Below are 13,609 nucleotides of genomic sequence, written 5' to 3'. Positions count from 1 at the left end.
TTGAGCATGATAATTATTGTACCATGAAAAAATTGATTTCTGGTCTTTATATTGGTGACCTTTTTGCGATGCAAGTTTTTGTCGCATGACATTGTGGACATTTTGTAGCGCATTTTTTGTGCCGCAAGTAGAGTGGTGACGCTCAAATTGGCGTCGCGAAGAGCGATGCAAATGCATGCGACATATTGAAAAATTGTGTCATTTCTTTTGTAACGGCTACTTTTGTGACACAATTTAATTCCGTCGCATTTGTGCCGCAAAAAGGTTTTTGCGGCAGTTTTTTGACTTTTTGCAGCACAATTCTGGCATCGTGAAAAGTCAGTTTTCTTGTAGTGTCTCTTGATTTAAACTCTTCAATTGTTAATGTTACTAATTGTTGAGATGATCATTTTGAAGTTTGAGATAGATTTTCAGTTGGCATTATTCATGAGATTATCTTTCTTTTTATTTTTATTTTCTTTAGAATGACCAAAGGTTACGTTTCGAGATAGTTGATAAACTCATAAAATACAAGTAAACATTATTTTATTGTATATTTAATTCACTATTATATGATTTATGGTATTTTGGGTGCAATCTCCCTAACAAACACCATTACCAAGACCCATGGATTCGTTACAAGTTGGTTCTTCTCTGATGCGAATCTAGTTGCCACCAAGGGTTCGAGTGTTATATATCTTCACATTCTCATCATTTTCAAGTCAAGAGTAGCCACCAAGGGGTCGAGTGTTATCTATATTCACATCAAGAATTCCAGTAATTTGTTCAAGTGAACCTTTAAATGTGCAAAAAGCATTAACTCATGCAAAATGGAGGGTTCAATGGGACTTTGGATTCAGTTGGAAAAAGGTCATCGAAAATATCCATTTGGGTGTGTAAAGTTGTATGGATGAATGTTCAAGCATCCTTGTGAAGAAGAAAATGTTATTCAAAGTAAAATTGTCAGATCTGCGATTCGATCCGTGACCCTCCATCCCATGAATCTCCTTGCAGATGGCATTGCAGTGGAGATCTAACTCAAACTTCTACTTCAACTCTCGTGCCAATTTTCATCGGACCAGTTAGAGTGTTTTTTATGTTTTTCTATCTGTTTTTGATGTGTTTTAGTTTGCTGATTGTTAGTTTTGTTAGCAATTGTGTCATTTTCAATAAGCCAGCCAATTTTCTTAGTTTTGGGCCTCTTGTTTAGTCATTATCTAGAATAAGTGATGTAATCCATGTCTAATTAGGATTTGTCATAGATAAGTTAAGTAGATCCTAGTCCAATTTGGATTTGGGTTAGTTAGGTTTTCTAGCCTATAAATAGGTCATACTCTTAGTCATAATCGAAAGCATATTTTGATGAATAAAATTTGAGAGCTTTCTCTTGGTTTCTTGTGAACTATTCTTGAAAGGATCTCAAGTGTGTCTCGGTATCTTCAACTGGACTTAACAATCAAGAATCGCACTTGATCGTGGCATCTTCTATCTTATACCAAGGTTCTTTCAATTAATCTTTCACGTCAAGTTGAGATAATATTAAGGTTCATGTGTTAGGGTACTTGTTGGGTCAATGTTTTTCATAACCCAAACTTGTCGATGAAATAATCCTGTGGCTTGCCTAGATGTCGAGTCTTGTTGTCCTCAGTGAGCTTCGTGTCAGTTGACACTAGAGTTTTGGTTTATGGTAACAAGTTATATCCCTTTTATTTTTTTATTGTTTGAGCCTAGTTTCTTGTCTTTTCATTGAGTCATTTTTGTTTCTTATTGAATTTCATGATTCATGTCATCTTGTCGATCATGAGTTTTGCTTTCATAATTTGTATAATTTCTTGTGTTTCCTTGTTGATTCGTGAATCTGTCGAAATTTCTTCCTTGTCTCGTGTCACTTATAAAAAATTTTCCATTACAGTTTATCACTATTGTTCATCATCATTATTCATCTATGGTTACTGTTCATTCAAAAAAATTCTATTTGTTTGTTTTTGTTCATGATTCTATGGCTGTTTGAAATTGTTCGTGATTGTTCAAAAAAAAGCAACAAAATTGTGCTTGATCTTCTTGAAATCTAGAAGTAAAGGCTGCGTATGTTTATCAACAGCAAAAAGGAAACCAACCACTTCTTGGAAAAGGAAACAAACACAACCTAACTTTCATTTCCTAATCCGAAATGATTTGCCTAATCCAGCCTAGTTTCACATTTTTTTCCTAAAGGAGGTTGGATTTGCATAGAAGAGGTAACCAAATCTTAATTCTAGTGGGAAAAAGAAGTATAATTTGAATTTTGTTGTCTCAAATTATCCAAACCAAATTCAAATTCATCTTGTCCAGCTACGTAACTTAATTTTGTGTCTCACGTTCCTTTAGCTTGTTTAGGGGTTCTTTCCTAAAATTTCCAATAGTATGAATCTTTACTTTTTCAGCCATGTTTAGTTTGATTCTTGAGTCCATTTTTTAGTCAAGTCGGTCTTTTAGTGTCAAGTTCTATTGTGTGAAGTTAGCTAATTGTGCTCTTTCTTAAGTAAAGTTTGTCGAGTCAAAATTCAGCTTCATTAAGTTTCCTAATTTCTTCAAAAGTCTAATTGTGCTATAGTCTTATTGGTTTTTGATTGCTGGTCGAGTTGAATTACTTTAAGCCCATTTTGGACTTATTCAAAGAATGTAATCAAGGACCTTGAGAAATTTGGTGAGATCATTAGAGTGATTTGAGCATAAACATGTGAGTTGAGTGAAACACATTGTGTGAGCTTGTGTGTTGTGAGGTATTTTTCACTCTAATGTTGTTTTGCAAGTTAAGATGTCTGCCAAAAGAAATTCCAAGCAAATTGAAACCAGCTTACTAAAGGAAGAAGAAGACTGACATATGGCCAAATTTTATGGGCATCTTACACCTAATCTTCAATCAAAGAAGGAGGAAAGAAGATTGGAGAGTTTCAAATCCAATTATTCATGTGGAACATATCAAAGGTATGAATGGAAAAATCAAAGAGAGGAGCCAAAAGGGTTTCAAGGTGCTGGTTTTTCTAGCATTAAGAAGTCTAACACAGTGAAATAAAGCCAGTTGATACTAAGCTATTGGTAGACTCCACCATGGACAAAATTCACCATATATTGGAGACCAGTCTAGTGCCTTATCTTGATCAATGTAATTGTCGCGCCCCACTTTTTTTAAAAAAATAAAATGATTGTTTTCTTTGTGAATTTATTGATTTTGGGAAAAATAAATTTTGTTGATAAAAACAAAAATGGGTTTAAATGGGACTTTTGAAAATGCGACGATTTGACCCAAGAAAAATAGTTCAAAAAGGGTTTTTATATGAAAAATGGAGTCGCCACTTGGTATAGAGTTAGGGTGTACCAAGTCACCCAAAAAAAATGAATTTTTTTAAGGAAAAAAAGTAAGAAAACCCTTTTTAAACGACTCCTAGTCCACGTAAAACAAAGAAAAAGGTTCGGGAGTCACATTTGACGAAGGGGAAGGCAAGGATAAAAATCCAAGGCACCCCTTCGACCTAACCAAGGCTAGTTGCGTGATTTAACCCTTATTTTCCTATATTTTCTACCCAAAGTATGTATTGCAAATTGGATTTGACTAATGAATGAGAAATGCAATCTTAAGTCTAAGAAATGTCTCTGATGAGGCTTTTGATCCCATTCACATGAATTGTGAAGGTCAATAAGGAAAGACCTCATAGAAAATCATGAATGATGCAAATGAGGACTCAAATAAGAGTGTAAGTGTGCAAGGTGTAGAAAAGTGCATGTGTGCAATTTGAGAAAAAGTGTTTGTGTGCAAATGGATGAAAATATAAGTGTTAATGTGCAAATGGATGAAAATATAAATATATAGGTATAAATGGGTGCAAAGTGTGAGGTAGAAAGTAAAGAAGGAAAAGAAGTGTGTGAATATGGCATGTGAATTACAATATATAATTAGTGAGGAAAATAATGAGAAAATGATATGAAAGTGCATGATCCTAGAGGGATGCATCAGGTCGGGTACGGGAATGACCTCTAGTTTTTGTGATTTTAATTTTCCCTTTGATTAGAAGGAAAAACTGGCGTGCTAAGGCTATTTTGAAGCCACACTCGCTCGTTTCCCTTACCCAAGGGGGTTTCTCAGGCAAATGGACCCTATAACTAGCATGAAATGCAAAGGCCTAAAATGAAAGGGAAAAGGTTATAGGGACATGCCAAATGCCATAAAAACTAAAAAATGCATGAAATGTAGTGGAGCATGCGAATGTGAAATAGCGAGGAGGGTCCCTAAGGGTCTAGCGTTGGACTAGCCCATATCTAGGAATTCCTACTAGCGTTGGACTAGTGGAAACGTATATTCATTCATCACATTCATTCAGGCTATGGAAAGCGAGTAGACATGCCAAAACAACTCATAAACACGTAGCACGTAACACTTAGCATGCTCGACTAGATGCAAAAACCTAATAAAGCAAATTAACACATAACAACGAAAACACACAATCAAGCTAATGGACCTATTACATTTTGCTAGCTAGGCACATGTCTTCAATAGGTCTTCATCCAATGCTCCTTCAAGTCCTATTCTATTACAAGCCAAGAGGTGTACACATACCCCATCAGATAAAATAAAAAGGAAAACTTACAAGCCAAGAGGTGTACACATACCCCATAAAATAAGATAAAATAGAAGAAAAACTTAATAAAACAAAAGTAAATAAATGAAATAGATTAATGAAAGTTAAAAAAAACCAAGTAGACATGCAAATCTCATCTAGCACATTGGATCACATAGGGAGAAACAAAAAAGGTAAATGAAATTATACCTCCTCGCAATGGTAAGCAAATGAAGAAAAAATGGCTTCAAAACAATAAAATGGTCAAGGCACCAATTTAATAGTAAAGTATAAGCAAAAATCAGCAAAGCCCGCCTAATTGCAACCTAAAAGCAATCAAATAATGCATAACTTCCGAGAAAGTAAAAGCTATTGGTCAAACTTTTAAGATGGAAAAACTACCAAGGCCCCAATTGCGAAATCGACCAATCATTCAAACTCAATTAACACATTTTTGGGAAGCTTCAAAACTCATAAGTAATGAAAAGGTCAAGTAATCACACATAATTACATAGATGTTCAAGCATTTAAATAACTTAAACAGCCTATGTTTGCCAAATTGGGCCTAATTGAAAGGAAAAAGAAATTTGAAGGGTCAAATTGATTGATTCTCCCAATTATTTGGGCCATAACGGAACAAAGGGAGACTTGGGGGCCAAAATGTAATTTTCTGAAGTCTTTTGCATGCATGCTACGCAGGAAATTTCTTATGCAACATTCATTTGAGGCTTCCTAGCAACTTCAATCTTCCGAATGCAGATTTCCTACCAAGACTCCAAACAAAACTAACAAAGATCATCTCTCAGCACCACTTGACAACTGGACATCCAAACATGAACACTAAACCACAGAAAATCAAATGAAGACCAATGAAGAACCAAAATGGAGGAAATGTGCAGCAAGGTAGACGCAAAAACAACTACCATTCTTTCTGCGAGATTTCTTTTTCGACCGAAACGTATCTGTGCAAAGTGACTTCAACCAAAACTCAGGTGTAAAAACCTCAATCCATTATTACCATTAAACAAAATACATTTGCACATTCCCAAGATTGTAAAAAAAACAGCTAGTCAAGAAAAATGCAGCAAAAAGTGTTTTAAAAGAAATTCAAGTAATACTATGGTTGCAATGACCGGGCTTGCCATGTTGTAGATTGCAATGGCTTCGCACTTGCTACAAGTTATATATATGCTCAAACAGCCAAACGAATCAGCAAATCAAACAAACCCAAAACCTCATTCAGTACGCAGCTAATTTCATTGTCAAAAAAACAAGGAAAAGCTGCTGCAACAAGCCGACAACTTTCAAGTTCATTGCAGCAGATTTTATACACAGGCCTCCGCAACTAATTTGAGAAAGAAACCAGCTGCATTTCGTTCCCAACATCACAGTTTTAGGCTAAGGAACTAACCACATAAACATCCCAATCCAAACAAGCAAAACTCAGCCAAATATCATAAAAAAAAATCTGGAAAGCATGCGTGCAATGGCAAGAAACTTCAGCTTCTGAAATGTTTCATTTGCTGCCATTTTCTGCCATGATTTTCTATCCCTTTCACCGTAGCAAATACCAAATAAAAGGCTATTTATCAAATTGGTTCAAGACTAAGCTCAGATCATCAAACAAACTAAAGCCGAAATTCCCTGCTCAAACTCACGGCCATCAAAATTTTCCAGAACTTAAGTGTTCATAAATCCAATATTTTCTTGGCTAAAACGTAGTATTACTTACTCAAATTTGACCTGTAAACACTTAGTTAACGGATTAGCATTTCCAGTTCACTATCATATGCAAACAACAACTATAGTCATCTAAAATTTCCAGCTCAAGTCTCTTGGGTTACCAAAGAAAAATTCCAGCAGCTTGTTAGTCTTAAATCACATATTTCCTCAGCTCATTCAGTGATTTAAGTACTCAAATTCAACATGCAATTACTTAACTAACTGATTAACATTTCTAGTTCAAAACTCAGATTCGATCAACAACAAAAATCATCCAAATTTCCAGAAATCTTCCAACAAGCCACGGATGATCATGCATGTAGCAGATTTCTATCTCATTTAATTTTTCTGGTTTAAACCCATTAATTAACTACATGCAAGGCTCATTTATCTTGTTATTATCTAGTTAGTTATGGTTATAAGCTTAAAAGCAACAAGATTAAACTAAATGAAGCTACATTATTCAAGACAAACTCTCGGCAGAAATTTTCCATCGAAACAGAATTTCCTAAGCTCCTTAATTCATCAATCAGCTACATAGAATTAACATGCAAGGTCCTAGACATCTTAATCATCAAGTTTTCATTCGGCTAATTACACTTGGGTACTCAGATGGTCACAGCTAGCAAAGTAAGAACCGAAATATTCCAGAAACAAGCTGCAATTCCAGCTTCAAACTTTCGACAGCTTTAATTCTTTTCCAAATCAGATTTCTTAAGTCACAATTCCTCATCTAACCTCACAAACACCACATGCAAGTCCATAGCTGACCTCACTTGCCTATAACCAACTAATTTCAGTTCAGAAGTTACCTCAAATGGAGCTCACACCCTCGGCTAGCTGCTGCAAACTCTTCCCTCTCGGTCAGCCCAGAAATGCAGCCCGTCACTCCTCCTCTCTCTTGTCCAAGCTTGCGACTTCACTCTTGGTTTGCAGAGTGCAGCTCTCTCTCTCTCTTGGTCGATGATACCAAGGCAGAAGGTGAAGGGGAATGGTGTTGTGGAAATGTTGAAGTTGCTAAAATGGAAAGCTCGGCTCTTCACTCTCGGTCGTTAATTCCAAGGCTGCTCCATCACGGCTCACGGCAGAAAAGAAACTGAAGTTGTGATATTGTGGTGAATTCCCAATCCTCAAGTGTGTGAGTAGTGTAATGTATATAGGGTGATGTTGTGAGTGGAGTTGGTCGGCAATAGCAAATGGAAAATACTGGAATGAAAAGTGGGAAGTGGAACCGGCAGGAATTGGAATTGTGATTTTTTCTCAACTTAATAATTTAACAAAAATAATAGTAAAATTAAATAATAATAAAAACAACAATTTTAATTACAAACACATCAAAATAAACAAACTAAAAATAACAAAATTACCATTTTCGATCTTTTCTTTCATTTTTCATCATTTTTCATCATCATTTTTTTTTCAAAATAAATTAACAAAAATAAACCAAAATGCCAAAAAAATTAAATTTGAATGTATTTTTGTGAACAATTTTCCTTTTTCTCCCTTTTTTTAATGATTTTTCTACGCTAAAACTTAAAAAATAAAAAATAGAAACTAGAAACTAAAAAAAAACTAAAAGTAACCACGACAAATGAGAATAAAAAGTAAAAGAAATTACACCAAAAATTTGGTGTCTACAGTTTGCCCCTCTTTGTCTGAGTTTTGAAAAAACTTGAGACAAAGAAGTAGACACCAAATACTTACCTGTGTTATTCGGCTGCAAAATGATTTGAACGGACAGGAATTTTAAAAACGGGACTGACCCGAACAAGGAATTTAAAACGGGATTGACCCGAACAGGAATTTAAAACGGGACTGACCCGAACAGGATTTTAAAACGGGACTGACCCGAACAGGATTTTAAAACGGGACTGACCCGAACAGGATTTTAAAACGGGACTGACCCGAACAGGATTTTAAAAACGGGACTGACCCGAACAGGATTTTAAAACGGGACTGGCCCGAACAGAAAATGTAAAATGAAGAACTGTATAAGACTTGTTTGAAAAATTATCTAAAAATTTGCCCCAGTGTGATGAATTGGTCGGTGGGATAACATCTGAGCCTGACAGGGTGTGGACGGTCAGCGGGATAAAACCCGATCCTGCCGAGGTTGGCGGGATAAAACCCGGTCCCAACGTGATAAAAGCGGTCAGCGGGATAGAACCCGATCCTGCCGAGATTGGCGGGATAAAACCCGGTCCCAATTGATAAAAGCGGTCAGCGGGATTATACCCGGTCCTGCCGAGATTGGCGGGATAAAACCCGGTCCCAATTGATAAAAGCGGTCAGCGGGATTATACCCGGTCCTGCCGAGGTTGGCGGGATAAAACCCGGTCCCAACGTGATAAAAGCGGTCAGCGGGATTATACCCGGTCCTGCCGAGATTGGCGGGATAAAACCCGGTCCCAATTGATAAAAGCGGTCAGCGGGATTATACCCGGTCCTGCCGAGGTTGGCGGGATAAAACCCGGTCCCAATTGATAAAAGCGGTCAGCGGGATAACCCGATCCTGCCGAGATTGGCGGGATAAAACCCGGTCCCAATTGATAAAAGCGGTCAGCGGGATTATACCCGATCCTGCCGAGATTGGCGGGATGAAACCGGTCCCAATTTGATAAAAAGCGGTCAGCGGGATTGATTATGAAATTTGCGGTCAGCGGGGTCCTGCCGAGATTGGCGGGATGAAACCCGGTCCCAATTTGATAAAAAGCGGTCAGCGGGATTATACCCGGTCCTGCCGAGATTGGCGGGATGAAACCCGGTCCCAATTTGATAAAACGGTCAGCGGGATTAAACCCGGTCCTGCCGAGGTTGGCGGGATAAAACCCGGTCCCAATTGATAAAAGCGGTCAGCGGGATTATACCCGGTCCTGCCGAGGTTGGCGGGATAAAACCCGGTCCCAATTGATAAAAGCGGTCAGCGGGATTATACCCGGTCCTGCCGAAGTAAGCTTGATTTGATTTTTGACTTTGATTTTTTTTTTTTTTTTTTTTTTTTTTTTTTTTGATTTTTTTTTTTTTTTTTTGATTTTTTTGATTTTTTTTTTTTTTGATTTTTTTTTTTGATTTTTCCCTGACTGAGAGAGACTTGTCGAAATAATTTGCCCCAGTCTTCCCCAATTTGTGCAACCGATCAATTGATTTGTATTATGGTTGCTCCTCCTTGAGACCTTGATTCATAAGATTCTGGCTTCACGAAATCCCAAAAATTTGCCCCAGTATGGTGAATTTTCTGCAATTTTGGGTCCATAGTTGATGTTGTTGCACCTTTTGATCAGATTTGCTTGCAATATTTTTGATCTGCCTTTGTTCACCGGAGGACTTTTCCGACACCGATTCCAGTGCGAGGTGTGACTACTTTCATTTGTGCATGCAATTTTCCTGCAAAAGAGAAAAACAAAGAAATTGCCACCACCATTTGATCCGTTTTCCTTTGAGAATCGTGTAAACATGAGTCTTTCGACGCTTTTATCAACTTTTGCTGCGGCAGCCGATTGAGTTGGATTTCTCACCCTAAGACTCTTCCGATTTTCAAACTGACCAGGTATGTGCTTTGCCCTATTATGAAGTTTGTGTAGCTGGCTTGGCTGAATTTCAACTATTTCCAAAAGATGACTGAATCCAAGCATACTTTTGCAATAAACCACGGGGATTGTCATTCACCACAATTCAATGATAAAGAATGAGGTATGCAAGAAAATTCACATGTCATGTAAAAATGAATATGTACAAGAATGCACACCTAACCATTTGTGCTTAAATTCTACAAAAAATGCCATGAATGCAAGTAATTTGGAAAAAATGAGTTTCCTAAGAATGTATTTACAAAAGAATATTTTTTACAAAATGACACGGCTTTTGGCCAACAGATGTCATATTCAAATCTCTGGATATCTTAGCTCCGGAATTCAATGTTGTCAGAGGTATGACAAAAATGAGAAGAAATCCAAATGGACCAAACCACCACTTGTTCTTCTTTGTGCTTGCTCATTGCAGAAACTTACCTTGGCGCCCATTCGGGTTTTCACCAAGGTTGCCCCCCACCCTTTTGTTGGTTTTTCTTTTCTCTTTTTTCTTCTTTTTTCTTTTTTCTTTTTCTCTTGAGGTGCCCTTGTGGGTTTTTCACCTAATGAAATAATGGAAGAGCTCAACCATAGTCGACTCAGGAATGTAAGTTGAAGATTGCTGGCATCAGTAAAAATGCGCTTCCCTTATAGACTTAACGAAGGCATTATGGACATCACGTGCCAGTTGATTAGCAAAATCCCTAATAGAAATGCAGCAAGTGACGAAAGCCAGGACTTTTGGGCTTTTGTAATGAGGTTAGGTGGGGTGTTTTTCAAGAAAAGTTGAGGCTTGAAAGCAGGTCTGATGAAAGGTGTGAAATAAACTGAGATTGCATCATTTTGAAATTATCTCTAATTTTTGAACGAAACCGAGGGAAACTTGCCCCAGCTTGATTGAATTTTCCTTTCTTTGTACTTTTCATTGCATTTTCTCTTCTTTTTTTTTTCTTTTTTCTTTGCATTGCATTTTTCTTCAAAAACTAAATTTGCCCCAGTGTGGGGTTCTTTCTTCCTGATCATTTTTCAAAATGAATTTGCCCCAGTGTGGGGTTCTTTCTTTTCCCATATCTCTTTCGAAGATACATTTGCCCCAGTGTGGGGTTTTCTTTCCTTTCTGATCATTTTTCAAAATGAATTCGCCCCAGTGTGGGGTTTGCAATTCTCAGGGGCTGCCAAACGAGAATTATTGTTCTGATAGCTCAAAGGGGATGACTAGGGATGAAATGTTTTGATTGAAAAGGAAGATGGCCTGACTTTTGCCTCGCCCCTTGCATGATTTCCTAAAAGAAACTTTGCATAATCAAATAAAGAACATCTTACACATGTCCAAGTTGATAAATTAAGGGAATGTCTGTCCTTCCATCTCTCCTTTGAACACCCAATAAACTTTGTCAATTTGAAGCAAATTTGCCTTCGACTTCGTCTTTCATCGCTTTGGCACTTTGTTTCCTTTTCAGAAGATCGGTGGTGGATCCGTTTGTTATGAACATAGGTCATGCGTTTTGACAACGTTGGTCATGGCACATAGCATTCAACTGCTTTTCATCAATCAGAATCAATCGTTAATGATACTGCTTTAACCAATCAACTTCCAACCTGGCCGAAAAGGGATTTTCTCAAATGAAATGATTTTTCAACGAAGGGATTTCGCAAATGAAAGGATTTTTCAATGAAGGGATTTTTCAATGAAGGGATTTTTCAATGAAGGGATTTCGCAAATGAAGGGATTTTTCAATGAAGGGATTTTTTTTTCAATAATTTTTCTCAATGAAAGTTTTCTAAATGAAGGATTTCTCAATGAAGGCATTCTCAATGAAGGAATTTCTCAATGAAGGCTTTCCCAAGGAAGGAATTTCTCAATGAGAGCTTTTTAATGGAGGAATTTCTCAATGAGAGCTTTTTAATGGAGGAATTTTCAATGAGAGCTTTATCAAATTTCAGAACAGTGATATTCAAAGAGTCAAATAACTTCACCTTTGGCCATTTCAAAGAATTAACAAAACCCAGAACAATAAACAAATAAACAAATAATCGAATTGTGCATTTCATGAAACTCCAAATCAAAGCGGAAACAAAACAAAACTCAATTGCAAAAGACGCTTTCATTAAGCTATGCACATATGCAAGAAAAGTTTTCATGAATTTTAGCAAATGACAACCCCTAGACTTATCAAAATTCCCTTCGAAAGGGAAGATAGTCAGCCATCCAAATTGTGCAGAGTTCTTTCAAGACCTTCAAATTTCATCATTGGAGGTGGATGCCTCAAAGGTGTCCTTGTGTTTAGGAAAAGGATTTGTTTTTATATTTGGTCCTTGTTCTTCCCTCCCTTTCAAAATTATGTCTCCGGCCTCAATCATGTCTTGGATTTTGTGTTTAAGTACCCAACAATTGGTAGTAGAATGCCCAGGAGCTCCAGAATGATAAGCACAAAAAGATTGAGGATTATAACCAGGGGGAACTCCTTTAGTATAGACTTTAGGAGGTATTGTACCAATTTTCCCCGCGGCCTTGAGCTGCTCATATAGTTGATCGAGGGGCCGACCTAGATTGGTAAAAGTTCTATATCGGGCCGGGTCTTGGGTGCCAGCGGTCTGTTGATAGTTGTAGTTATGGCTGACGGGTAAGGTGGGTCTTGGATGATAAGGAGAGCGAGGTCTAGTTTGAAAGCTATGTGGAGAAATATGAAATGGTGTCATAGGTGTGTTTGGGTAATTTGGTCGAGGTCGAGGGTGGTTACCAGTGGTATGGTGCACAGGTTGAAAGTGTGATTGGTACGGGTAACGGGGTGAATAGGTGGAGTTCTGTCGGTATCTCAGTTGGGGAGCAGGGCCTCGATTCGAGACAAATGAAGCCTCCTCTTCTCTCTTTTTGAATGGGGATTTCTTGTTACCGCTGCCTTGATTTTGCATCGCTTCCAATTGCGATTTCAGAGCCGACACGTTAATAATCTTTCCTGCCCTTATAAACTCATCATATTCTTCTAATTTATTAACGATCTCGGCAAAGGAACACCCAGTCATTCGAAAAATTTCTTCAAAGTGTGGCGGATCATGTGCCTTAATGAAGGTGCGTATGATTTCATCCTCGGTCATTGGTGGCTCGACTTTTGCGGCTATTGTCCTCCATCTCTTAGCATAGGTCTTGTGATCCTCGGAGGGTTTTCTTTTTGTTCCTTCCAGTGTAGTCCGTGTTGGAGCTAGCTCACAATTATACTCGTATTGCCTTACAAAAGCGTTGGACAAGTCAAGCCAGGTCTTCGCTTCTTCGGGTTTCAGCTTGGAATACCAGTCGAGTGCATCCCCTTCCAGACTTTCTGGGAATAGCCTCAAAGGCAGATTTTCATCATCTGTTGGCCTACCCAACTTGTTGGCGAACAGTCGGATGTGTGTCTTGGGATTGCCCGTCCCATCATATTTGTTGAACTTCGGGGTTTTGAACCTTTCAGGCAATTGCACATTGGGAAAGAGACAAAGCTCATCGTAGTCCAGGACTCCTTGCTTGTTCAACCCTTGACTCTTCCTCATAAACTCATCAAAACGATCAAGGCGTTTGAGCAGCTTTATATCAACGGGAGCAGAAGATTCCCCCATTTCTGGCTTGTTTTGAATGGTATGGTCTGGCAAGAAAGGCTCAGCTGTATCGTGATAAAAGGTATGCGGCTTAGGAGGTATATCCGAAGTGATTTGGGGTTGTGGGCCTTGCATGTGAGCAGGGAAAAATGAAGGATCAGGAGGGTAAGTGTA

This window comes from Coffea eugenioides, chromosome 5, assembly GCF_003713205.1.
Source record: "Coffea eugenioides isolate CCC68of chromosome 5, Ceug_1.0, whole genome shotgun sequence".
NCBI lineage: Eukaryota > Viridiplantae > Streptophyta > Magnoliopsida > Gentianales > Rubiaceae > Coffea > Coffea eugenioides.
The sequence above is the reverse complement of the archived record's forward strand: the minus strand, read 5'-3'. Positions refer to the sequence as shown.